This window comes from Rhinichthys klamathensis, unplaced genomic scaffold, assembly GCF_029890125.1.
Source record: "Rhinichthys klamathensis goyatoka isolate OS25496 unplaced genomic scaffold, OSU_Roscu_1.1 h1tg000223l_1, whole genome shotgun sequence".
In the NCBI taxonomy this organism is placed as follows: Eukaryota; Metazoa; Chordata; class Actinopteri; order Cypriniformes; family Leuciscidae; genus Rhinichthys; species Rhinichthys klamathensis.
Window position 1 is genome coordinate 3,522,825 of NW_026606747.1, and position 20,945 is coordinate 3,543,769.

General features: G+C 46.0%; 38 non-coding genes across 38 annotated transcripts; 7 read left to right on the forward strand and 31 right to left on the reverse strand.

The window, feature by feature from the left end:
* Positions 1 to 612: 612 nt before the first annotated feature.
* trnap-agg (transfer RNA proline (anticodon AGG)) lies at positions 613 to 684 on the reverse strand. Its single transcript has one exon. It is a non-coding gene; the product is annotated as a tRNA-Pro (tRNA).
* Positions 685 to 1,340: 656 nt separating this feature from the next.
* trnap-cgg (transfer RNA proline (anticodon CGG)) lies at positions 1,341 to 1,412 on the reverse strand. Its single transcript has one exon. It is a non-coding gene; the product is annotated as a tRNA-Pro (tRNA).
* Positions 1,413 to 1,718: 306 nt separating this feature from the next.
* trnap-ugg (transfer RNA proline (anticodon UGG)) lies at positions 1,719 to 1,790 on the reverse strand. Its single transcript has one exon. It is a non-coding gene; the product is annotated as a tRNA-Pro (tRNA).
* A 311-nt stretch (positions 1,791 to 2,101) lies between these two features.
* Positions 2,102 to 2,173, reverse strand: trnap-ugg (transfer RNA proline (anticodon UGG)). Its single transcript has one exon. It is a non-coding gene; the product is annotated as a tRNA-Pro (tRNA).
* Positions 2,174 to 2,309: 136 nt separating this feature from the next.
* trnar-ccg (transfer RNA arginine (anticodon CCG)) lies at positions 2,310 to 2,382 on the forward strand. Its single transcript has one exon. It is a non-coding gene; the product is annotated as a tRNA-Arg (tRNA).
* A 610-nt stretch (positions 2,383 to 2,992) lies between these two features.
* Positions 2,993 to 3,064, reverse strand: trnap-agg (transfer RNA proline (anticodon AGG)). Its single transcript has one exon. It is a non-coding gene; the product is annotated as a tRNA-Pro (tRNA).
* Positions 3,065 to 3,720: 656 nt separating this feature from the next.
* trnap-cgg (transfer RNA proline (anticodon CGG)) lies at positions 3,721 to 3,792 on the reverse strand. The gene has a single exon. It is a non-coding gene; the product is annotated as a tRNA-Pro (tRNA).
* A 306-nt stretch (positions 3,793 to 4,098) lies between these two features.
* trnap-ugg (transfer RNA proline (anticodon UGG)) lies at positions 4,099 to 4,170 on the reverse strand. The gene has a single exon. It is a non-coding gene; the product is annotated as a tRNA-Pro (tRNA).
* A 311-nt stretch (positions 4,171 to 4,481) lies between these two features.
* trnap-ugg (transfer RNA proline (anticodon UGG)) lies at positions 4,482 to 4,553 on the reverse strand. The gene has a single exon. It is a non-coding gene; the product is annotated as a tRNA-Pro (tRNA).
* A 136-nt stretch (positions 4,554 to 4,689) lies between these two features.
* On the forward strand, positions 4,690 to 4,762 carry trnar-ccg (transfer RNA arginine (anticodon CCG)). The gene has a single exon. It is a non-coding gene; the product is annotated as a tRNA-Arg (tRNA).
* A 619-nt stretch (positions 4,763 to 5,381) lies between these two features.
* On the reverse strand, positions 5,382 to 5,453 carry trnap-agg (transfer RNA proline (anticodon AGG)). The gene has a single exon. It is a non-coding gene; the product is annotated as a tRNA-Pro (tRNA).
* Positions 5,454 to 6,109: 656 nt separating this feature from the next.
* On the reverse strand, positions 6,110 to 6,181 carry trnap-cgg (transfer RNA proline (anticodon CGG)). Its single transcript has one exon. It is a non-coding gene; the product is annotated as a tRNA-Pro (tRNA).
* Positions 6,182 to 6,487: 306 nt separating this feature from the next.
* On the reverse strand, positions 6,488 to 6,559 carry trnap-ugg (transfer RNA proline (anticodon UGG)). Its single transcript has one exon. It is a non-coding gene; the product is annotated as a tRNA-Pro (tRNA).
* Positions 6,560 to 6,870: 311 nt separating this feature from the next.
* Positions 6,871 to 6,942, reverse strand: trnap-ugg (transfer RNA proline (anticodon UGG)). The gene has a single exon. It is a non-coding gene; the product is annotated as a tRNA-Pro (tRNA).
* Positions 6,943 to 7,078: 136 nt separating this feature from the next.
* On the forward strand, positions 7,079 to 7,151 carry trnar-ccg (transfer RNA arginine (anticodon CCG)). Its single transcript has one exon. It is a non-coding gene; the product is annotated as a tRNA-Arg (tRNA).
* A 610-nt stretch (positions 7,152 to 7,761) lies between these two features.
* On the reverse strand, positions 7,762 to 7,833 carry trnap-agg (transfer RNA proline (anticodon AGG)). The gene has a single exon. It is a non-coding gene; the product is annotated as a tRNA-Pro (tRNA).
* Positions 7,834 to 8,489: 656 nt separating this feature from the next.
* Positions 8,490 to 8,561, reverse strand: trnap-cgg (transfer RNA proline (anticodon CGG)). The gene has a single exon. It is a non-coding gene; the product is annotated as a tRNA-Pro (tRNA).
* Positions 8,562 to 8,867: 306 nt separating this feature from the next.
* Positions 8,868 to 8,939, reverse strand: trnap-ugg (transfer RNA proline (anticodon UGG)). Its single transcript has one exon. It is a non-coding gene; the product is annotated as a tRNA-Pro (tRNA).
* A 311-nt stretch (positions 8,940 to 9,250) lies between these two features.
* trnap-ugg (transfer RNA proline (anticodon UGG)) lies at positions 9,251 to 9,322 on the reverse strand. Its single transcript has one exon. It is a non-coding gene; the product is annotated as a tRNA-Pro (tRNA).
* Positions 9,323 to 9,458: 136 nt separating this feature from the next.
* trnar-ccg (transfer RNA arginine (anticodon CCG)) lies at positions 9,459 to 9,531 on the forward strand. The gene has a single exon. It is a non-coding gene; the product is annotated as a tRNA-Arg (tRNA).
* Positions 9,532 to 10,878: 1,347 nt separating this feature from the next.
* Positions 10,879 to 10,950, reverse strand: trnap-cgg (transfer RNA proline (anticodon CGG)). The gene has a single exon. It is a non-coding gene; the product is annotated as a tRNA-Pro (tRNA).
* A 306-nt stretch (positions 10,951 to 11,256) lies between these two features.
* trnap-ugg (transfer RNA proline (anticodon UGG)) lies at positions 11,257 to 11,328 on the reverse strand. Its single transcript has one exon. It is a non-coding gene; the product is annotated as a tRNA-Pro (tRNA).
* A 311-nt stretch (positions 11,329 to 11,639) lies between these two features.
* trnap-ugg (transfer RNA proline (anticodon UGG)) lies at positions 11,640 to 11,711 on the reverse strand. The gene has a single exon. It is a non-coding gene; the product is annotated as a tRNA-Pro (tRNA).
* Positions 11,712 to 11,847: 136 nt separating this feature from the next.
* On the forward strand, positions 11,848 to 11,920 carry trnar-ccg (transfer RNA arginine (anticodon CCG)). The gene has a single exon. It is a non-coding gene; the product is annotated as a tRNA-Arg (tRNA).
* Positions 11,921 to 13,258: 1,338 nt separating this feature from the next.
* trnap-cgg (transfer RNA proline (anticodon CGG)) lies at positions 13,259 to 13,330 on the reverse strand. The gene has a single exon. It is a non-coding gene; the product is annotated as a tRNA-Pro (tRNA).
* A 306-nt stretch (positions 13,331 to 13,636) lies between these two features.
* Positions 13,637 to 13,708, reverse strand: trnap-ugg (transfer RNA proline (anticodon UGG)). Its single transcript has one exon. It is a non-coding gene; the product is annotated as a tRNA-Pro (tRNA).
* A 311-nt stretch (positions 13,709 to 14,019) lies between these two features.
* On the reverse strand, positions 14,020 to 14,091 carry trnap-ugg (transfer RNA proline (anticodon UGG)). Its single transcript has one exon. It is a non-coding gene; the product is annotated as a tRNA-Pro (tRNA).
* A 136-nt stretch (positions 14,092 to 14,227) lies between these two features.
* trnar-ccg (transfer RNA arginine (anticodon CCG)) lies at positions 14,228 to 14,300 on the forward strand. The gene has a single exon. It is a non-coding gene; the product is annotated as a tRNA-Arg (tRNA).
* Positions 14,301 to 15,647: 1,347 nt separating this feature from the next.
* On the reverse strand, positions 15,648 to 15,719 carry trnap-cgg (transfer RNA proline (anticodon CGG)). The gene has a single exon. It is a non-coding gene; the product is annotated as a tRNA-Pro (tRNA).
* Positions 15,720 to 16,025: 306 nt separating this feature from the next.
* On the reverse strand, positions 16,026 to 16,097 carry trnap-ugg (transfer RNA proline (anticodon UGG)). The gene has a single exon. It is a non-coding gene; the product is annotated as a tRNA-Pro (tRNA).
* A 311-nt stretch (positions 16,098 to 16,408) lies between these two features.
* trnap-ugg (transfer RNA proline (anticodon UGG)) lies at positions 16,409 to 16,480 on the reverse strand. Its single transcript has one exon. It is a non-coding gene; the product is annotated as a tRNA-Pro (tRNA).
* Positions 16,481 to 16,615: 135 nt separating this feature from the next.
* Positions 16,616 to 16,688, forward strand: trnar-ccg (transfer RNA arginine (anticodon CCG)). Its single transcript has one exon. It is a non-coding gene; the product is annotated as a tRNA-Arg (tRNA).
* Positions 16,689 to 17,307: 619 nt separating this feature from the next.
* trnap-agg (transfer RNA proline (anticodon AGG)) lies at positions 17,308 to 17,379 on the reverse strand. Its single transcript has one exon. It is a non-coding gene; the product is annotated as a tRNA-Pro (tRNA).
* A 656-nt stretch (positions 17,380 to 18,035) lies between these two features.
* On the reverse strand, positions 18,036 to 18,107 carry trnap-cgg (transfer RNA proline (anticodon CGG)). The gene has a single exon. It is a non-coding gene; the product is annotated as a tRNA-Pro (tRNA).
* Positions 18,108 to 18,413: 306 nt separating this feature from the next.
* Positions 18,414 to 18,485, reverse strand: trnap-ugg (transfer RNA proline (anticodon UGG)). Its single transcript has one exon. It is a non-coding gene; the product is annotated as a tRNA-Pro (tRNA).
* Positions 18,486 to 18,796: 311 nt separating this feature from the next.
* Positions 18,797 to 18,868, reverse strand: trnap-ugg (transfer RNA proline (anticodon UGG)). Its single transcript has one exon. It is a non-coding gene; the product is annotated as a tRNA-Pro (tRNA).
* Positions 18,869 to 20,410: 1,542 nt separating this feature from the next.
* trnap-cgg (transfer RNA proline (anticodon CGG)) lies at positions 20,411 to 20,482 on the reverse strand. The gene has a single exon. It is a non-coding gene; the product is annotated as a tRNA-Pro (tRNA).
* Positions 20,483 to 20,788: 306 nt separating this feature from the next.
* On the reverse strand, positions 20,789 to 20,860 carry trnap-ugg (transfer RNA proline (anticodon UGG)). The gene has a single exon. It is a non-coding gene; the product is annotated as a tRNA-Pro (tRNA).
* Between the last annotated feature and the right edge of the window lie 85 nt (positions 20,861 to 20,945).

The window sequence follows — 20,945 nt, forward strand, 5'->3', positions numbered from 1 at the left end:
TGGGCTACATTTAAGGTGGCCGTTCGACAAATTCAAGGATGGTTTGTTCAAAGCAAGCCTGTAGCCATGATGACCGCAAGATCTGAATTAGCATAGAACATACAAACTTCTGATAGCTGTGCTGGGTTTTTGTGTGCGTCACTCTGTTCTGTCCTGCCCGTGCATGTGCCCTATCAGGCTGAAATTACACAAAGCAACCTGCGCAAGAGGCCCAGTGGCTTAATGGGAAAAGGCCGCTTTTTGCTGTTGCACCAGACCTACAACGAAGGCTTTGCGTACGAAAGCAGAGAGGCACAAAATGCTGCAAAAAGTCAATGATAATTTGTTCAAAGAAACTCCACAGAGCAACAAGTATACCTGTGCTTAGCGTTTCTGCAAAAGAGCCACGGTAATTCAATTAGGAGCGATATAAAATGGTTTGAATCCCACTACGGCATCTACAGGCCTGCAAAAACTTCAATTTGGCCGATGCATCAGCCTCTGATGCTGCAGAACGTGACGTCAAGTACTATGTGGCTTGCAGTAAAATGGCCAGATATGAAGTGGTTGATAGAGAAAAGCAGCAACAGCAAAAAGAGTCAGAGAACCCTTGAACTCATACTAAAGGTGAGAGGGCTCATCCGGGATTTGAACCCGGGACCTCTCGCACCCTAAGCGAGAATCATACCCCTAGACCAACGAGCCTGGCTGATGAAGTCTCAGACTACGTGCGTACACTTGTACAGTCGCCGAACCCTGGCTTCTAACAGAATGAGCAGGCACTAGTTTTAATAGAAAGCGTTTGTCGTTAGGGAGCCGTACTCCCTGGCATGCAGCGATTCTGAGTACGTTCTGCCAAGGAAATAAACACTTGCCATCTGGCTGAATTACAGTTAGTAATTAGTAAATAGTACAATAATATACATTTTAATTAGTATTATTTAACTCATACCAAATCTTTTTTTGATTATTTTTTGATATATCTTTCTTTTTTTATTGTGTATATATATATCGTCTGTTTGTATATCTTTAATTGTATTTTACAGAGTTGTTTACAAGTTCTGGTTGTATTATTGTTGTAATGTTTTACCCTTTTCTCTAGTTTTAGGCCTAATAACATCTGGCAAAGGCACTACCGATGAAACCTAACCTTGGGGCTAATTTGGGTACACCTACATTAATGAATGTTGATTCATGTACTCTGTCCCTTTTCTAAATAAATAAATAAATCAAATCTGGGCTAAGTTATAGGACAGATGACCACGAGCAGCAGCAAGGATTTGAGCAGACCACAACAGTTTTGAGTTCGGCTCAGTGCTGCAAAGGAATGAGCCAACTGGATGAATCACTCTGAAACTGCTGGGCTCGTCCGGGATTTGAACCCGGGACCTCTCGCACCCGAAGCGAGAATCATACCCCTAGACCAACGAGCCTGATTAATGAAAATTTGGGCTACTTGCATACACTTGTACAGTCACTGAACGCTGGCCTTTAACAGAATGGGCAGGCACTAGTTTTAATGCAAAACGTTTGTCGTTAGGGAGCCGTACTCCCTGGCAGGCAGCGATTGTGAGTATGTTCTGTGAAGGAAATAAACACTTGTCATCTGGCTGACTATTGGCTAAATTGTAGTACCGATGAAGACAAACAGCCTTAAGGATTTCAATAGCACAGCAGTTTTGAGTTTGGCTCAGCGCTCCAAAGGACGGAGCCAACAGGCTGCTCCTGCTGAGACTGCTGGGCTCGTCCGGGATTTAAACCCGGGACCTCTCGCACCCAAAGCAAGAATCATACCCCTAGACCAACGAGCCTGGCTGCTAAAGGCATCGGGCTACTTGCGTACACTTGTACAGTCGCCGAACGCTGGCCTCTAACAGAATGGGCGGGCACTAGTTTTAATAGAAAGCGTTTGTCGTTAGGAAGCCGCACTCCCTGGCAGGCAGCGATTCAGAGTACGTTCTGTGCAAGGAAATAACCGCTTGTCATCTGGCTGAATCTTGGCTCTGTTGTAGTACAGATGAGAACTCAAGCAGCAGTAAGGATTTCAAAGCCACGACAGTTTTGAGTTTGGCTCAGTGCTGCAAAAGGATGGAGCCAGCTGGCTGCTTGTTCCGAAGCTGCTGGGCTCGTCCGGGGTTTGAACCCGGGACCTCTCGCACCCAAAGCGAGAATCATACCCCTAGACCAACGAGCCTCGTCGAAAGCAAATCTTTCGGGGGGGCGCCACAAACGGAACCCGACCTGGCGTCGAGATACCAAAGTGTAGTTGTTTGAGCAGCAGAAACCACTTGAAGTCATATTACAGATCAAAGGCAAAGCTTAGCAGACAAGGCCCAGTGGCCTAATGAATAAGGCATCAGCCTCCGGAGCTGGAGATTGTGGGTTCAAGTCCCACCTGGGTCGTCTTTAATGGGCTACATTTAAGGTGGCCGTTCGACAAATTCAAGGATGGTTTGTTCAAAGCAAGCCTGTGACCGCAAGATCTGAATTAGCATAGAACAGACAAACTTCTGATAGCTGTGCTGGGTTTTTGTGTGCGTCACTCTGTTCTGTCCTGCCCGTGCATGTGCCCTATCAGGCTGAAATTACACAAAGCAACCTGCGCAAGAGGCCCAGTGGCTTAATGGGAAAAGGCCGCTTTTTGCTGTTGCACCAGACCTACAACGAAGGCTTTGCGTACGAAAGCAGAGAGGCACAAAATGCTGCAAAAAGTCAATGATAATTTGTTCAAAGAAACTCCACAGAGCAACAAGTATACCTGTGCTTAGCGTTTCTGCAAAAGAGCCACGGTAATTCAATTAGGAGCGATATAAAATGGTTTGAATCCCACTACGGCATCTACAGGCCTGCAAAAACTTCAATTTGGCCGATGCATCAGCCTCTGATGCTGCAGAACGTGACGTCAAGTACTATGTGGCTTGCAGTAAAATGGCCAGATATGAAGTGGTTGATAGAGAAAAGCAGCAACAGCAAAAAGAGTCAGAGAACCCTTGAACTCATACTAAAGGTGAGAGGGCTCATCCGGGATTTGAACCCGGGACCTCTCGCACCCTAAGCGAGAATCATACCCCTAGACCAACGAGCCTGGCTGATGAAGTCTCAGACTACGTGCGTACACTTGTACAGTCGCCGAACCCTGGCTTCTAACAGAATGAGCAGGCACTAGTTTTAATAGAAAGCGTTTGTCGTTAGGGAGCCGTACTCCCTGGCATGCAGCGATTCTGAGTACGTTCTGCCAAGGAAATAAACACTTGCCATCTGGCTGAATTACAGTTAGTAATTAGTAAATAGTACAATAATATACATTTTAATTAGTATTATTTAACTCATACCAAATCTTTTTTTGATTATTTTTTGATATATCTTTCTTTTTTTATTGTGTATATATATATCGTCTGTTTGTATATCTTTAATTGTATTTTACAGAGTTGTTTACAAGTTCTGGTTGTATTATTGTTGTAATGTTTTACCCTTTTCTCTAGTTTTAGGCCTAATAACATCTGGCAAAGGCACTACCGATGAAACCTAACCTTGGGGCTAATTTGGGTACACCTACATTAATGAATGTTGATTCATGTACTCTGTCCCTTTTCTAAATAAATAAATAAATCAAATCTGGGCTAAGTTATAGGACAGATGACCACGAGCAGCAGCAAGGATTTGAGCAGACCACAACAGTTTTGAGTTCGGCTCAGTGCTGCAAAGGAATGAGCCAACTGGCTGAATCGCTCTGAAACTGCTGGGCTCGTCCGGGATTTGAACCCGGGACCTCTCGCACCCGAAGCGAGAATCATACCCCTAGACCAACGAGCCTGATTAATGAAAATTTGGGCTACTTGCATACACTTGTACAGTCACTGAACGCTGGCCTTTAACAGAATGGGCAGGCACTAGTTTTAATGCAAAACGTTTGTCGTTAGGGAGCCGTACTCCCTGGCAGGCAGCGATTGTGAGTATGTTCTGTGAAGGAAATAAACACTTGTCATCTGGCTGACTATTGGCTAAATTGTAGTACCGATGAAGACAAACAGCCTTAAGGATTTCAATAGCACAGCAGTTTTGAGTTTGGCTCAGCGCTCCAAAGGACGGAGCCAACAGGCTGCTCCTGCTGAGACTGCTGGGCTCGTCCGGGATTTAAACCCGGGACCTCTCGCACCCAAAGCAAGAATCATACCCCTAGACCAACGAGCCTGGCTGCTAAAGGCATCGGGCTACTTGCGTACACTTGTACAGTCGCCGAACGCTGGCCTCTAACAGAATGGGCGGGCACTAGTTTTAATAGAAAGCGTTTGTCGTTAGGAAGCCGCACTCCCTGGCAGGCAGCGATTCAGAGTACGTTCTGTGCAAGGAAATAACCGCTTGTCATCTGGCTGAATCTTGGCTCTGTTGTAGTACAGATGAGAACTCAAGCAGCAGTAAGGATTTCAAAGCCACGACAGTTTTGAGTTTGGCTCAGTGCTGCAAAAGGATGGAGCCAGCTGGCTGCTTGTTCCGAAGCTGCTGGGCTCGTCCGGGGTTTGAACCCGGGACCTCTCGCACCCAAAGCGAGAATCATACCCCTAGACCAACGAGCCTCGTCGAAAGCAAATCTTTCGGGGGGGCGCCACAAACGGAACCCGACCTGGCGTCGAGATACCAAAGTGTAGTTGTTTGAGCAGCAGAAACCACTTGAAGTCATATTACAGATCAAAGGCAAAGCTTAGCAGACAAGGCCCAGTGGCCTAATGAATAAGGCATCAGCCTCCGGAGCTGGAGATTGTGGGTTCAAGTCCCACCTGGGTCGTCTTTAATGGGCTACATTTAAGGTGGCCGTTCGACAAATTCAAGGATGGTTTGTTCAAAGCAAGCCTGTAGCCATGATGACCGCAAGATCTGAATTAGCATAGAACATACAAACTTCTGATAGCTGTGCTGGGTTTTTGTGTGCGTCACTCTGTTCTGTCCTGCCCGTGCATGTGCCCTATCAGGCTGAAATTACACAAAGCAACCTGCGCAAGAGGCCCAGTGGCTTAATGGGAAAAGGCCGCTTTTTGCTGTTGCACCAGACCTACAACGAAGGCTTTGCGTACGAAAGCAGAGAGGCACAAAATGCTGCAAAAAGTCAATGATAATTTGTTCAAAGAAACTCCACAGAGCAACAAGTATACCTGTGCTTAGCGTTTCTGCAAAAGAGCCACGGTAATTCAATTAGGAGCGATATAAAATGGTTTGAATCCCACTACGGCATCTACAGGCCTGCAAAAACTTCAATTTGGCCGATGCATCAGCCTCTGATGCTGCAGAACGTGACGTCAAGTACTATGTGGCTTGCAGTAAAATGGCCAGATATGAAGTGGTTGATAGAGAAAAGCAGCAACAGCAAAAAGAGTCAGAGAACCCTTGAACTCATACTAAAGGTGAGAGGGCTCATCCGGGATTTGAACCCGGGACCTCTCGCACCCTAAGCGAGAATCATACCCCTAGACCAACGAGCCTGGCTGATGAAGTCTCAGACTACGTGCGTACACTTGTACAGTCGCCGAACCCTGGCTTCTAACAGAATGAGCAGGCACTAGTTTTAATAGAAAGCGTTTGTCGTTAGGGAGCCGTACTCCCTGGCATGCAGCGATTCTGAGTACGTTCTGCCAAGGAAATAAACACTTGCCATCTGGCTGAATTACAGTTAGTAATTAGTAAATAGTACAATAATATACATTTTAATTAGTATTATTTAACTCATACCAAATCTTTTTTTGATTATTTTTTGATATATCTTTCTTTTTTTATTGTGTATATATATATCGTCTGTTTGTATATCTTTAATTGTATTTTACAGAGTTGTTTACAAGTTCTGGTTGTATTATTGTTGTAATGTTTTACCCTTTTCTCTAGTTTTAGGCCTAATAACATCTGGCAAAGGCACTACCGATGAAACCTAACCTTGGGGCTAATTTGGGTACACCTACATTAATGAATGTTGATTCATGTACTCTGTCCCTTTTCTAAATAAATAAATAAATCAAATCTGGGCTAAGTTATAGGACAGATGACCACGAGCAGCAGCAAGGATTTGAGCAGACCACAACAGTTTTGAGTTCGGCTCAGTGCTGCAAAGGAATGAGCCAACTGGATGAATCACTCTGAAACTGCTGGGCTCGTCCGGGATTTGAACCCGGGACCTCTCGCACCCGAAGCGAGAATCATACCCCTAGACCAACGAGCCTGATTAATGAAAATTTGGGCTACTTGCATACACTTGTACAGTCACTGAACGCTGGCCTTTAACAGAATGGGCAGGCACTAGTTTTAATGCAAAACGTTTGTCGTTAGGGAGCCGTACTCCCTGGCAGGCAGCGATTGTGAGTATGTTCTGTGAAGGAAATAAACACTTGTCATCTGGCTGACTATTGGCTAAATTGTAGTACCGATGAAGACAAACAGCCTTAAGGATTTCAATAGCACAGCAGTTTTGAGTTTGGCTCAGCGCTCCAAAGGACGGAGCCAACAGGCTGCTCCTGCTGAGACTGCTGGGCTCGTCCGGGATTTAAACCCGGGACCTCTCGCACCCAAAGCAAGAATCATACCCCTAGACCAACGAGCCTGGCTGCTAAAGGCATCGGGCTACTTGCGTACACTTGTACAGTCGCCGAACGCTGGCCTCTAACAGAATGGGCGGGCACTAGTTTTAATAGAAAGCGTTTGTCGTTAGGAAGCCGCACTCCCTGGCAGGCAGCGATTCAGAGTACGTTCTGTGCAAGGAAATAACCGCTTGTCATCTGGCTGAATCTTGGCTCTGTTGTAGTACAGATGAGAACTCAAGCAGCAGTAAGGATTTCAAAGCCACGACAGTTTTGAGTTTGGCTCAGTGCTGCAAAAGGATGGAGCCAGCTGGCTGCTTGTTCCGAAGCTGCTGGGCTCGTCCGGGGTTTGAACCCGGGACCTCTCGCACCCAAAGCGAGAATCATACCCCTAGACCAACGAGCCTCGTCGAAAGCAAATCTTTCGGGGGGGCGCCACAAACGGAACCCGACCTGGCGTCGAGATACCAAAGTGTAGTTGTTTGAGCAGCAGAAACCACTTGAAGTCATATTACAGATCAAAGGCAAAGCTTAGCAGACAAGGCCCAGTGGCCTAATGAATAAGGCATCAGCCTCCGGAGCTGGAGATTGTGGGTTCAAGTCCCACCTGGGTCGTCTTTAATGGGCTACATTTAAGGTGGCCGTTCGACAAATTCAAGGATGGTTTGTTCAAAGCAAGCCTGTGACCGCAAGATCTGAATTAGCATAGAACAGACAAACTTCTGATAGCTGTGCTGGGTTTTTGTGTGCGTCACTCTGTTCTGTCCTGCCCGTGCATGTGCCCTATCAGGCTGAAATTACACAAAGCAACCTGCGCAAGAGGCCCAGTGGCTTAATGGGAAAAGGCCGCTTTTTGCTGTTGCACCAGACCTACAACGAAGGCTTTGCGTACGAAAGCAGAGAGGCACAAAATGCTGCAAAAAGTCAATGATAATTTGTTCAAAGAAACTCCACAGAGCAACAAGTATACCTGTGCTTAGCGTTTCTGCAAAAGAGCCACGGTAATTCAATTAGGAGCGATATAAAATGGTTTGAATCCCACTACGGCATCTACAGGCCTGCAAAAACTTCAATTTGGCCGATGCATCAGCCTCTGATGCTGCAGAACGTGACGTCAAGTACTATGTGGCTTGCAGTAAAATGGCCAGATATGAAGTGGTTGATAGAGAAAAGCAGCAACAGCAAAAAGAGTCAGAGAACCCTTGAACTCATACTAAAGGTGAGAGGGCTCATCCGGGATTTGAACCCGGGACCTCTCGCACCCTAAGCGAGAATCATACCCCTAGACCAACGAGCCTGGCTGATGAAGTCTCAGACTACGTGCGTACACTTGTACAGTCGCCGAACCCTGGCTTCTAACAGAATGAGCAGGCACTAGTTTTAATAGAAAGCGTTTGTCGTTAGGGAGCCGTACTCCCTGGCATGCAGCGATTCTGAGTACGTTCTGCCAAGGAAATAAACACTTGCCATCTGGCTGAATTACAGTTAGTAATTAGTAAATAGTACAATAATATACATTTTAATTAGTATTATTTAACTCATACCAAATCTTTTTTTGATTATTTTTTGATATATCTTTCTTTTTTTATTGTGTATATATATATCGTCTGTTTGTATATCTTTAATTGTATTTTACAGAGTTGTTTACAAGTTCTGGTTGTATTATTGTTGTAATGTTTTACCCTTTTCTCTAGTTTTAGGCCTAATAACATCTGGCAAAGGCACTACCGATGAAACCTAACCTTGGGGCTAATTTGGGTACACCTACATTAATGAATGTTGATTCATGTACTCTGTCCCTTTTCTAAATAAATAAATAAATCAAATCTGGGCTAAGTTATAGGACAGATGACCACGAGCAGCAGCAAGGATTTGAGCAGACCACAACAGTTTTGAGTTCGGCTCAGTGCTGCAAAGGAATGAGCCAACTGGCTGAATCACTCTGAAACTGCTGGGCTCGTCCGGGATTTGAACCCGGGACCTCTCGCACCCGAAGCGAGAATCATACCCCTAGACCAACGAGCCTGATTAATGAAAATTTGGGCTACTTGCATACACTTGTACAGTCACTGAACGCTGGCCTTTAACAGAATGGGCAGGCACTAGTTTTAATGCAAAACGTTTGTCGTTAGGGAGCCGTACTCCCTGGCAGGCAGCGATTGTGAGTATGTTCTGTGAAGGAAATAAACACTTGTCATCTGGCTGACTATTGGCTAAATTGTAGTACCGATGAAGACAAACAGCCTTAAGGATTTCAATAGCACAGCAGTTTTGAGTTTGGCTCAGCGCTCCAAAGGACGGAGCCAACAGGCTGCTCCTGCTGAGACTGCTGGGCTCGTCCGGGATTTAAACCCGGGACCTCTCGCACCCAAAGCAAGAATCATACCCCTAGACCAACGAGCCTGGCTGCTAAAGGCATCGGGCTACTTGCGTACACTTGTACAGTCGCCGAACGCTGGCCTCTAACAGAATGGGCGGGCACTAGTTTTAATAGAAAGCGTTTGTCGTTAGGAAGCCGCACTCCCTGGCAGGCAGCGATTCAGAGTACGTTCTGTGCAAGGAAATAACCGCTTGTCATCTGGCTGAATCTTGGCTCTGTTGTAGTACAGATGAGAACTCAAGCAGCAGTAAGGATTTCAAAGCCACGACAGTTTTGAGTTTGGCTCAGTGCTGCAAAAGGATGGAGCCAGCTGGCTGCTTGTTCCGAAGCTGCTGGGCTCGTCTGGGATTTGAACCCGGGACCTCTCGCACCCAAAGCGAGAATCATACCCCTAGACCAACGAGCCTCGTCGAAAGCAAATCTTTCGGGGGGGCGCCACAAACGGAACCCGACCTGGCGTCGAGATACCAAAGTGTAGTTGTTTGAGCAGCAGAAACCACTTGAAGTCATATTACAGATCAAAGGCAAAGCTTAGCAGACAAGGCCCAGTGGCCTAATGAATAAGGCATCAGCCTCCGGAGCTGGAGATTGTGGGTTCAAGTCCCACCTGGGTCGTCTTTAATGGGCTACATTTAAGGTGGCCGTTCGACAAATTCAAGGATGGTTTGTTCAAAGCAAGCCTGTAGCCATGATGACCGCAAGATCTGAATTAGCATAGAACAGACAAACTTCTGATAGCTGTGCTGGGTTTTTGTGTGCGTCACTCTGTTCTGTCCTGCCCGTGCATGTGCCCTATCAGGCTGAAATTACACAAAGCAACCTGCGCAAGAGGCCCAGTGGCTTAATGGGAAAAGGCCGCTTTTTGCTGTTGCACCAGACCTACAACGAAGGCTTTGCGTACGAAAGCAGAGAGGCACAAAATGCTGCAAAAAGTCAATGATAATTTGTTCAAAGAAACTCCACAGAGCAACAAGTATACCTGTGCTTAGCGTTTCTGCAAAAGAGCCACGGTAATTCAATTAGGAGCGATATAAAATGGTTTGAATCCCACTACGGCATCTACAGGCCTGCAAAAACTTCAATTTGGCCGATGCATCAGCCTCTGATGCTGCAGAACGTGACGTCAAGTACTATGTGGCTTGCAGTAAAATGGCCAGATATGAAGTGGTTGATAGAGAAAAGCAGCAACAGCAAAAAGAGTCAGAGAACCCTTGAACTCATACTAAAGGTGAGAGGGCTCATCCGGGATTTGAACCCGGGACCTCTCGCACCCTAAGCGAGAATCATACCCCTAGACCAACGAGCCTGGCTGATGAAGTCTCAGACTACGTGCGTACACTTGTACAGTCGCCGAACCCTGGCTTCTAACAGAATGAGCAGGCACTAGTTTTAATAGAAAGCGTTTGTCGTTAGGGAGCCGTACTCCCTGGCATGCAGCGATTCTGAGTACGTTCTGCCAAGGAAATAAACACTTGCCATCTGGCTGAATTACAGTTAGTAATTAGTAAATAGTACAATAATATACATTTTAATTAGTATTATTTAACTCATACCAAATCTTTTTTTGATTATTTTTTGATATATCTTTCTTTTTTTATTGTGTATATATATATCGTCTGTTTGTATATCTTTAATTGTATTTTACAGAGTTGTTTACAAGTTCTGGTTGTATTATTGTTGTAATGTTTTACCCTTTTCTCTAGTTTTAGGCCTAATAACATCTGGCAAAGGCACTACCGATGAAACCTAACCTTGGGGCTAATTTGGGTACACCTACATTAATGAATGTTGATTCATGTACTCTGTCCCTTTTCTAAATAAATAAATAAATCAAATCTGGGCTAAGTTATAGGACAGATGACCACGAGCAGCAGCAAGGATTTGAGCAGACCACAACAGTTTTGAGTTCGGCTCAGTGCTGCAAAGGAATGAGCCAACTGGCTGAATCACTCTGAAACTGCTGGGCTCGTCCGGGATTTGAACCCGGGACCTCTCGCACCCGAAGCGAGAATCATACCCCTAGACCAACGAGCCTGATTAATGAAAATTTGGGCTACTTGCATACACTTGTACAGTCACTGAACGCTGGCCTTTAACAGAATGGGCAGGCACTAGTTTTAATGCAAAACGTTTGTCGTTAGGGAGCCGTACTCCCTGGCAGGCAGCGATTGTGAGTATGTTCTGTGAAGGAAATAAACACTTGTCATCTGGCTGACTATTGGCTAAATTGTAGTACCGATGAAGACAAACAGCCTTAAGGATTTCAATAGCACAGCAGTTTTGAGTTTGGCTCAGCGCTCCAAAGGACGGAGCCAACAGGCTGCTCCTGCTGAGACTGCTGGGCTCGTCCGGGATTTAAACCCGGGACCTCTCGCACCCAAAGCAAGAATCATACCCCTAGACCAACGAGCCTGGCTGCTAAAGGCATCGGGCTACTTGCGTACACTTGTACAGTCGCCGAACGCTGGCCTCTAACAGAATGGGCGGGCACTAGTTTTAATAGAAAGCGTTTGTCGTTAGGAAGCCGCACTCCCTGGCAGGCAGCGATTCAGAGTACGTTCTGTGCAAGGAAATAACCGCTTGTCATCTGGCTGAATCTTGGCTCTGTTGTAGTACAGATGAGAACTCAAGCAGCAGTAAGGATTTCAAAGCCACGACAGTTTTGAGTTTGGCTCAGTGCTGCAAAAGGATGGAGCCAGCTGGCTGCTTGTTCCGAAGCTGCTGGGCTCGTCCGGGATTTGAACCCGGGACCTCTCGCACCCAAAGCGAGAATCATACCCCTAGACCAACGAGCCTCGTCGAAAGCAAATCTTTCGGGGGGGCGCCACAAACGGAACCCGACCTGGCGTCGAGATACCAAAGTGTAGTTGTTTGAGCAGCAGAAACCACTTGAAGTCATATTACAGATCAAAGGCAAAGCTTAGCAGACAAGGCCCAGTGGCCTAATGAATAAGGCATCAGCCTCCGGAGCTGGAGATTGTGGGTTCAAGTCCCACCTGGGTCGTCTTTAATGGGCTACATTTAAGTAGGCCGTTCGACAAATTCAAGGATGGTTTGTTCAAAGCAAGCCTGTGACCGCAAGATCTGAATTAGCATAGAACAGACAAACTTCTGATAGCTGTGCTGGGTTTTTGTGTGCGTCACTCTGTTCTGTCCTGCCCGTGCATGTGCCCTATCAGGCTGAAATTACACAAAGCAACCTGCGCAAGAGGCCCAGTGGCTTACTGGGAAAAGGCCGCTTTTTGCTGTTGCACCAGACCTACAACGAAGGCTTTGCGTACGAAAGCAGAGAGGCACAAAATGCTGCAAAAAGTCAATGATAATTTGTTCAAAGAAACTCCACAGAGCAACAAGTATACCTGTGCTTAGCGTTTCTGCAAAAGAGCCACGGTAATTCAATTAGGAGCGATATAAAATGGTTTGAATCCCACTACGGCATCTACAGGCCTGCAAAAACTTCAATTTGGCCGATGCATCAGCCTCTGATGCTGCAGAACGTGACGTCAAGTACTATGTGGCTTGCAGTAAAATGGCCAGATATGAAGTGGTTGATAGAGAAAAGCAGCAACAGCAAAAAGAGTCAGAGAACCCTTGAACTCATACTAAAGGTGAGAGAGCTCGTCCGGGATTTGAACCCGGGACCTCTCGCACCCTAAGCGAGAATCATACCCCTAGACCAACGAGCCTGGCTGATGAAGTCTCAGACTACGTGCGTACACTTGTACAGTCGCCGAACCCTGGCTTCTAACAGAATGAGCAGGCACTAGTTTTAATAGAAAGCGTTTGTCGTTAGGGAGCCGTACTCCCTGGCATGCAGCGATTCTGAGTACGTTCTGCCAAGGAAATAAACACTTGCCATCTGGCTGAATTACAGTTAGTAATTAGTAAATAGTACAGTAATATACATTTTAATTAGTATTATTTAACTCATACCAAATCTTTTTTTGATTATTTTTTGATATATCTTTCTTTTTTTATTGTGTATATATATATCGTCTGTTTGTATATCTTTAATTGTATTTTACAGAGTTGTTTACAAGTTCTGGTTGTATTATTGTTGTAATGTTTTACCCTTTTCTCTAGTTTTAGGCCTAATAACATCTGGCAAAGGCACTACCGATGAAACCTAACCTTGGGGCTAATTTGGGTACACCTACATTAATGAATGTTGATTCATGTACTCTGTCCCTTTTCTAAATAAATAAATAAATCAAATCTGGGCTAAGTTATAGGACAGATGACCACGAGCAGCAGCAAGGATTTGAGCAGACCACAGCAGTTTTGAGTTCGGCTCAGTGCTGCAAAGGAATGAGCCAACTGGCTGAATCACTCTGAAACTGCTGGGCTCGTCCGGGATTTGAACCCGGGACCTCTCGCACCCGAAGCGAGAATCATACCCCTAGACCAACGAGCCTGATTAATGAAAATTTGGGCTACTTGCATACACTTGTACAGTCACTGAACGCTGGCCTTTAACAGAATGGGCAGGCACTAGTTTTAATGCAAAACGTTTGTCGTTAGGGAGCCGTACTCCCTGGCAGGCAGCGATTGTGAGTATGTTCTGTGAAGGAAATAAACACTTGTCATCTGGCTGACTATTGGCTAAATTGTAGTACCGATGAAGACAAACAGCCTTAAGGATTTCAAAAGCACAGCAGTTTTGAGTTTGGCTCAGCGCTCCAAAGGACGGAGCCAACAGGCTGCTCCTGCTGAGACTGCTGGGCTCGTCCGGGATTTAAACCCGGGACCTCTCGCACCCAAAGCGAGAATCATACCCCTAGACCAACGAGCCTGGCTGCTAAAGGCATCGGGCTACTTGCGTACACTTGTACAGTCGCCGAACGCTGGCCTCTAACAGAATGGGCGGGCACTAGTTTTAATAGAAAGCGTTTGTCGTTAGGAAGCCGCACTCCCTGGCAGGCAGCGATTCAGAGTACGTTCTGTGCAAGGAAATAACCGCTTGTCATCTGGCTGAATCTTGGCTCTGTTGTAGTACAGATGAGAACTCAAGCAGCAGTAAGGATTTCAAAACCACGACAGTTTTGAGTTTGGCTCAGTGCTGCAAAAGGATGGAGCCAGCTGGCTGCTTGTTCCGAAGTTGCTGGGCTCGTCCGGGATTTGAACCCGGGACCTCTCGCACCCAAAGCGAGAATCATACCCCTAGACCAACGAGCCTCGTCGAAAGCAAATCTTTCGGCGGGGCGCCACAAACGGAACCCGACCTGGCGTCGAGATACCAAAGTGTAGTTGTTTGAGCAGCAGAAACCACTTGAAGTCATATTACAGATCAAAGGCAAAGCTTAGCAGACAAGGCCCAGTGGCCTAATGGATAAGGCATCAGCCTCCGGAGCTGGAGATTGTGGGTTCAAGTCCCACCTGGGTCGTCTTTAATGGGCTACATTTAAGGTGGCCGTTCGACAAATTCAAGGATGGTTTGTTCAAAGCAAGCCTGTAGCCATGATGACCGCAAGATCTGAATTAGCATAGAACAGACAAACTTCTGATAGCTGTGCTGGGTTTTTGTGTGCGTCACTCTGTTCTGTCCTGCCCGTGCATGTGCCCTATCAGGCTGAAATTACACAAAGGAACCTGCGCAAGAGGCCCAGTGGCTTAATGGGAAAAGGCCGCTTTTTGCTGTTGCACCAGACCTACAACGAAGGCTTTGCGTACGAAAGCAGAGAGGCACAAAATGCTGCAAAAAGTCAATGATAATTTGTTCAAAGAAACTCCACAGAGCAACAAGTATACCTGTGCTTAGCGTTTCTGCAAAAGAGCCACGGTAATTCAATTAGGAGCGATATAAAATGGTTTGAATCCCACTACGGCATCTACAGGCCTGCAAAAACTTCAATTTGGCCGGTGCATCAGCCTCTGATGCTGCAGAACGTGACGTCAAGTACTATGTGGCTTGCAGTAAAATGGCCAGATATGAAGTGGTTGATAGAGAAAAGCAGCAACAGCAAAAAGAGTCAGAGAACCCTTGAACTCATACTAAAGGTGAGAGGGCTCATCCGGGATTTGAACCCGGGACCTCTCGCACCCTAAGCGAGAATCATACCCCTAGACCAACAAACCTGGCTGATGAACTCTCAGACTACGTGCGTACACTTGTACAGTCGCCGAACCCTGGCTTCTAACAGAATGAGCAGGCACTAGTTTTAATAGAAAGCGTTTGTCGTTAGGGAGCCGTACTCCCTGGCATGCAGCGATTCTGAGTACGTTCTGCCAAGGAAATAAACACTTGCCATCTGGCTGAATTACAGTTAGTAATTAGTAAATAGTACAGTAATATACATTTTAATTAGTATTATTTAACTCATACCAAATCTTTTTTTGATTATTTTTTGATATATCTTTCTTTTTTTATTGTGTATATATATATCGTCTGTTTGTATATCTTTAATTGAATTTTACAGAGTTGTTTACAAGTTCTGGTTGTATTATTGTTGTAATGTTTTACCCTTTTCTCTAGTTTTAGGCCTAATAACATCTGGCAAAGGCACTACCGATGAAACCTAACCTTGGGGCTAATTTGGGTACACCTACATTAATGAATGTTGATTCATGTACTCTGTCCCTTTTCTAAATAAATAAATAAATAAAATCTGGGCTAAGTTATAGGACAGATGACCACGAGCAGCAGCAAGGATTTGAGCAGACCACAACAGTTTTGAGTTCGGCTCAGTGCTGCAAAGGAATGAGCCAACTGGCTGAATCACTCTGAAACTGCTGGGCTCGTCCGGGATTTGAACCCGGGACCTCTCGCACCCGAAGCGAGAATCATACCCCTAGACCAACGAGCCTGATTAATGAAAATTTGGGCTACTTGCATACACTTGTACAGTCACTGAACGCTGGCCTTTAACAGAATGGGCAGGCACTAGTTTTAATGCAAAACGTTTGTCGTTAGGGAGCCGTACTCCCTGGCAGGCAGCGATTGTGAGTATGTTCTGTGAAGGAAATAAACACTTGTCATCTGGCTGACTATTGGCTAAATTGTAGTACCGATGAAGACAAACAGCCTTAAGGATTTCAAAAGCACAGCAGTTTTGAGTTTGGCTCAGCGCTCCAAAGGACGGAGCCAACAGGCTGCTCCTGCTGAGACTGCTGGGCTCGTCCGGGATTTAAACCCGGGACCTCTCGCACCCAAAGCGAGAATCATACCCCTAGACCAACGAGCCTGGCTGCTAAAGGCATCGGGCTACTTGCGTACACTTGTACAGTCGCCGAACGCTGGCCTCTAACAGAATGGGCGGGCACTAGTTTTAATAGAAAGCGTTTGTCGTTAGGAAGCCGCACTCCCTGGCAGGCAGCGATTCAGAGTACGTTCTGTGCAAGGAAATAACCGCTTGTCATCTGGCTGAATCTTGGCTCTGTTGTAGTACAGATGAGAACTCAAGCAGCAGTAAGGATTTCAAAACCACGACAGTTTTGAGTTTGGCTCAGTGCTGCAAAAGGATGGAGCCAACTGGCTGCTTGTTCCGAAGCTGCTGGGCTCGTCCGGGATTTGAACCCGGGACCTCTCGCACCCAAAGCGAGAATCATACCCCTAGACCAACGAGCCTCGTCGAAAGCAAATCTTTCGGCGGGCGCCACAAACGGAACCCGACCTGGCGTCGAGATACCAAAGTGTAGTTGTTTGAGCAGCAGAAACCACTTGAAGTCATATTACAGATCAAAGGCAAAGCTTAGCAGACAAGGCCCAGTGGCCTAATGGATAAGGCATCAGCCTCCGGAGCTGGAGATTGTGGGTTCAAGTCCCACCTGGGTCGTCTTTAATGGGCTACATTTAAGGTGGCCGTTCGACAAATTCAAGGATGGTTTGTTCAAAGCAAGCCTGTAGCCATGATGACCGCAAGATCTGAATTAACATAGAACAGACAAACTTCTGATAGCTGTGCTGGGTTTTTGTGTGCGTCACTCTGTTCTGTCCTGCCCGTGCATGTGCCCTATCAGGCTGAAATTACACAAAGCACCCTGCGCAAGAGGCCCAGTGGCTTAATGGGAAAAGGCCGCTTTTTGCTGTTGCACCAGACCTACAACGAAGGCTTTGCGTACGAAAGCAGAGAGGCACAAAATGCTGCAAAAAGTCAATGATAATTTGTTCAAAGAAACTCCACAGAGCAACAAGTATACCTGTGCTTAGCGTTTCTGCAAAAGAGCCACGGTAATTCAATTAGGAGCGATATAAAATGGTTTGAATCCCACTACGGCATCTACAGGCCTGCAAAAACTTCAATTTGGCCGATGCATCAGCCTCTGATGCTGCAGAACGTGACGTCAAGTACTATGTGGCTTGCAGTAAAATGGCCAGATATGAAGTGGTTGATAGAGAAAAGCAGCAACAGCAAAAAGAGTCAGAGAACCCTTGAACTCATACTAAAGGTGAGAGGGCTCGTCCGGGATTTGAACCCGGGACCTCTCGCACCCTAAGCGAGAATCATACCCCTAGACCAACGAGCCTGGCGGGTGAAGTCTCAGACTACGTGCGTACACTTGTACAGTCGCCGAACCCTGGCTTCTAACAGAATGAGCAGGCACTAGTTTTAATAGAAAGCGTTTGTCGTTAGGGAGCCGTACTCCCTGGCATGCAGCGATTCTGAGTACGTTCTGCCAAGGAAATAAACACTTGCCATCTGGCTGAATTACAGTTAGTAATTAGTAAATAGTACAATAATATACATTTTAATTAGTATTATTTAACTCATACCAAATCTTTTTTTGATTATTTTTTGATATATCTTTCTTTTTTTATTGTGTATATATATATCGTCTGTTTGTATATCTTTAATTGTATTTTACAGAGTTGTTTACAAGTTCTGGTTGTATTATTGTTGTAATGTTTTACCCTTTTCTCTAGTTTTAGGCCTAATAACATCTGGCAAAGGCACTACCGATGAAACCTAACCTTGGGGCTAATTTGGGTACACCTACATTAATGAATGTTGATTCATGTACTCTGTCCCTTTTCTAAATAAATAAATAAATCAAATCTGGGCTAAGTTATAGGACAGATGAACACGAGCAGCAGCAAGGATTTGAGCAGACCACAACAGTTTTGAGTTCGGCTCAGTGCTGCAAAGGAATGAGCCAACTGGCTGAATCGCTCTGAAACTGCTGGGCTCGTCCGGGATTTGAACCCGGGACCTCTCGCACCCGAAGCGAGAATCATACCCCTAGACCAACGAGCCTGATTAATGAAAATTTGGGCTACTTGCATACACTTGTACAGTCACTGAACGCTGGCCTTTAACAGAATGGGCAGGCACTAGTTTTAATGCAAAACGTTTGTCGTTAGGGAGCCGTACTCCCTGGCAGGCAGCGATTGTGAGTATGTTCTGTGAAGGAAATAAACACTTGTCATCTGGCTGACTATTGGCTAAATTGTAGTACCGATGAAGACAAACAGCCTTAAGGATTTCAAAAGCACAGCAGTTTTGAGTTTGGCTCAGCGCTCCAAAGGACGGAGCCAACAGGTTGCTCCTGCTGAGACTGCTGGGCTCGTCCGGGATTTAAACCCGGGACCTCTCGCACCCAAAGCGAGAATCATACCCCTAGACCAACGAGCCTGGCTGCTAAAGGCATCGGGCTACTTGCGTACACTTGTACAGTCGCCGAACGCTGGCCTCTAACAGAATGGGCGGGCACTAGTTTTAATAGAAAGCGTTTGTCGTTAGGAAGCCGCACTCCCTGGCAGGCAGCGATTCAGAGTACGTTCTGTGCAAGGAAATTACCGCTTGTCATCTGGCTGAATCTTGGCTCTGTTGTAGTACAGATGAGAACTCAAGCAGCAGTAAGGATTTCAAAACCACGACAGTTTTGAGTTTGGCTCAGTGCTGCAAAAGGATGGAGCCAGCTGGCTGCTTGTTCCGAAGTTGCTGGGCTCGTCCGGGATTTGAACCCGGGACCTCTCGCACCCAAAGCGAGAATCATACCCCTAGACCAACGAGCCTCGTCGAAAGCAAATCTTTCGGGGGGGCGCCACAAACGGAACCCGACCTGGCGTCGAGATACCAAAGTGTAGTTGTTTGAGCAGCAGAAACCACTTGAAGTCATATTACAGATCAAAGGCAAAGCTTAGCAGACAAGGCCCAGTGGCCTAATGGATAAGGCATCAGCCTCCGGAGCTGGAGATTGTGGGTTCAAGTCATTAATGGGCTACATTTAAGGTGGCCGTTCGACAAATTCAAGGATGGTTTGTTCAAAGCAAGCCTGTAGCCATGATGACCGCAAGATCTGAATTAGCATAGAACAGACAAACTTCTGATAGCTGTGCTGGGTTTTTGTGTGCGTCACTCTGTTCTGTCCTGCCCGTGCATGTGCCCTATCAGGCTGAAATTACACAAAGCAACCTGCGCAAGAGGCCCAGTGGCTTAATGGGAAAAGGCCGCTTTTTGCTGTTGCACCAGACCTACAACGAAGGCTTTGCGTACGAAAGCAGAGAGGCACAAAATGCTGCAAAAAGTCAATGATAATTTGTTCAAAGAAACTCCACAGAGCAACAAGTATACCTGTGCTTAGCGTTTCTGCAAAAGAGCCACGGTAATTCAATTAGGAGCGATATAAAATGGTTTGAATCCCACTACGGCATCTACAGGCCTGCAAAAACTTCAATTTGGCCGATGCATCAGCCTCTGATGCTGCAGAACGTGACGTCAAGTACTATGTGGCTTGCAGTAAAATGGCCAGATATGAAGTGGTTGATAGAGAAAAGCAGCAACAGCAAAAAGAGTCAGAGAACCCTTGAACTCATACTAAAGGTGAGAGGGCTCGTCCGGGATTTGAACCCTGGACCTGTCGCACCCTAAGCGAGAATCATACCCCTAGACCAACGAGCCTGGCTGATGAAGTCTCAGACTACGTGCGTACACTTGTACAGTCGCCGAACCCTGGCTTCTAACAGAATGAGCAGGCACTAGTTTTAATAGAAAGCGTTTGTCGTTAGGGAGCCGTACTCCCTGGCATGCAGCGATTCTGAGTACGTTCTGCCAAGGAAATAAACACTTGCCATCTGGCTGAATTACAGTTAGTAATTAGTAAATAGTACAATGATATACATTTTAATTAGTATTATTTAACTCATACCAAATCTTTTTTTGATTATTTTTTTATATATCTTTCTTTTTTTATTGTGTATATATATATCGTCTGTTTGTATATCTTTAATTGTATTTTACAGAGTTGTTTACAAGTTCTGGTTGTATTATTGTTGTAATGTTTTACCCTTTTCTCTAGTTTTAGGCCTAATAACATCTGGCAAAGGCACTACCGATGAAACCTAACCTTGGGGCTAATTTGGGTACACCTACATTAATGAATGTTGATTCATGTACTCTGTCCCTTTTCTAAATAAATAAATAAATCAAATCTGGGCTAAGTTATAGGACAGATGACCACGAGCAGCAGCAAGGATTTGAGCAGACCACAACAGTTTTGAGTTCGGCTCAGTGCTGCAAAGGAATGAGCCAACTGGCTGAATCGCTCTGAAACTGCTGGGCTCGTCCGGGATTTGAACCCGGGACCTCTCGCACCCGAAGCGAGAATCATACCCCTAGACCAACGAGCCTGATTAATGAAAATTTGGGCTACTTGCATACACTTGTACAGTCACTGAACGCTGGCCTTTAACAGAATGGGCAGGCACTAGTTTTAATGCAAAACGTTTGTCGTTAGGGAGCCGTACTCCCTGGCAGGCAGCGATTGTGAGTATGTTCTGTGAAGGAAATAAACACTTGTCATCTGGCTGACTTTTGGCTAAATTGTAGTACCGATGAAGACAAACAGCCTTAAGGATTTCAAAAGCACAGCAGTTTTGAGTTTGGCTCAGCGCTCCAAAGGACGGAGCCAACAGGCTGCTCCTGCTGAGACTGCTGGGCTCGTCCGGGATTTAAACCCGGGACCTCTCGCACCCAAAGCGAGAATCATACCCCTAGACCAACGAGCCTGGCTGCTAAAGGCATCGGGCTACTTGCGTACACTTGTACAGTCGCCGAACGCTGGCCTCTAACAGAATGGGCGGGCACTAGTTT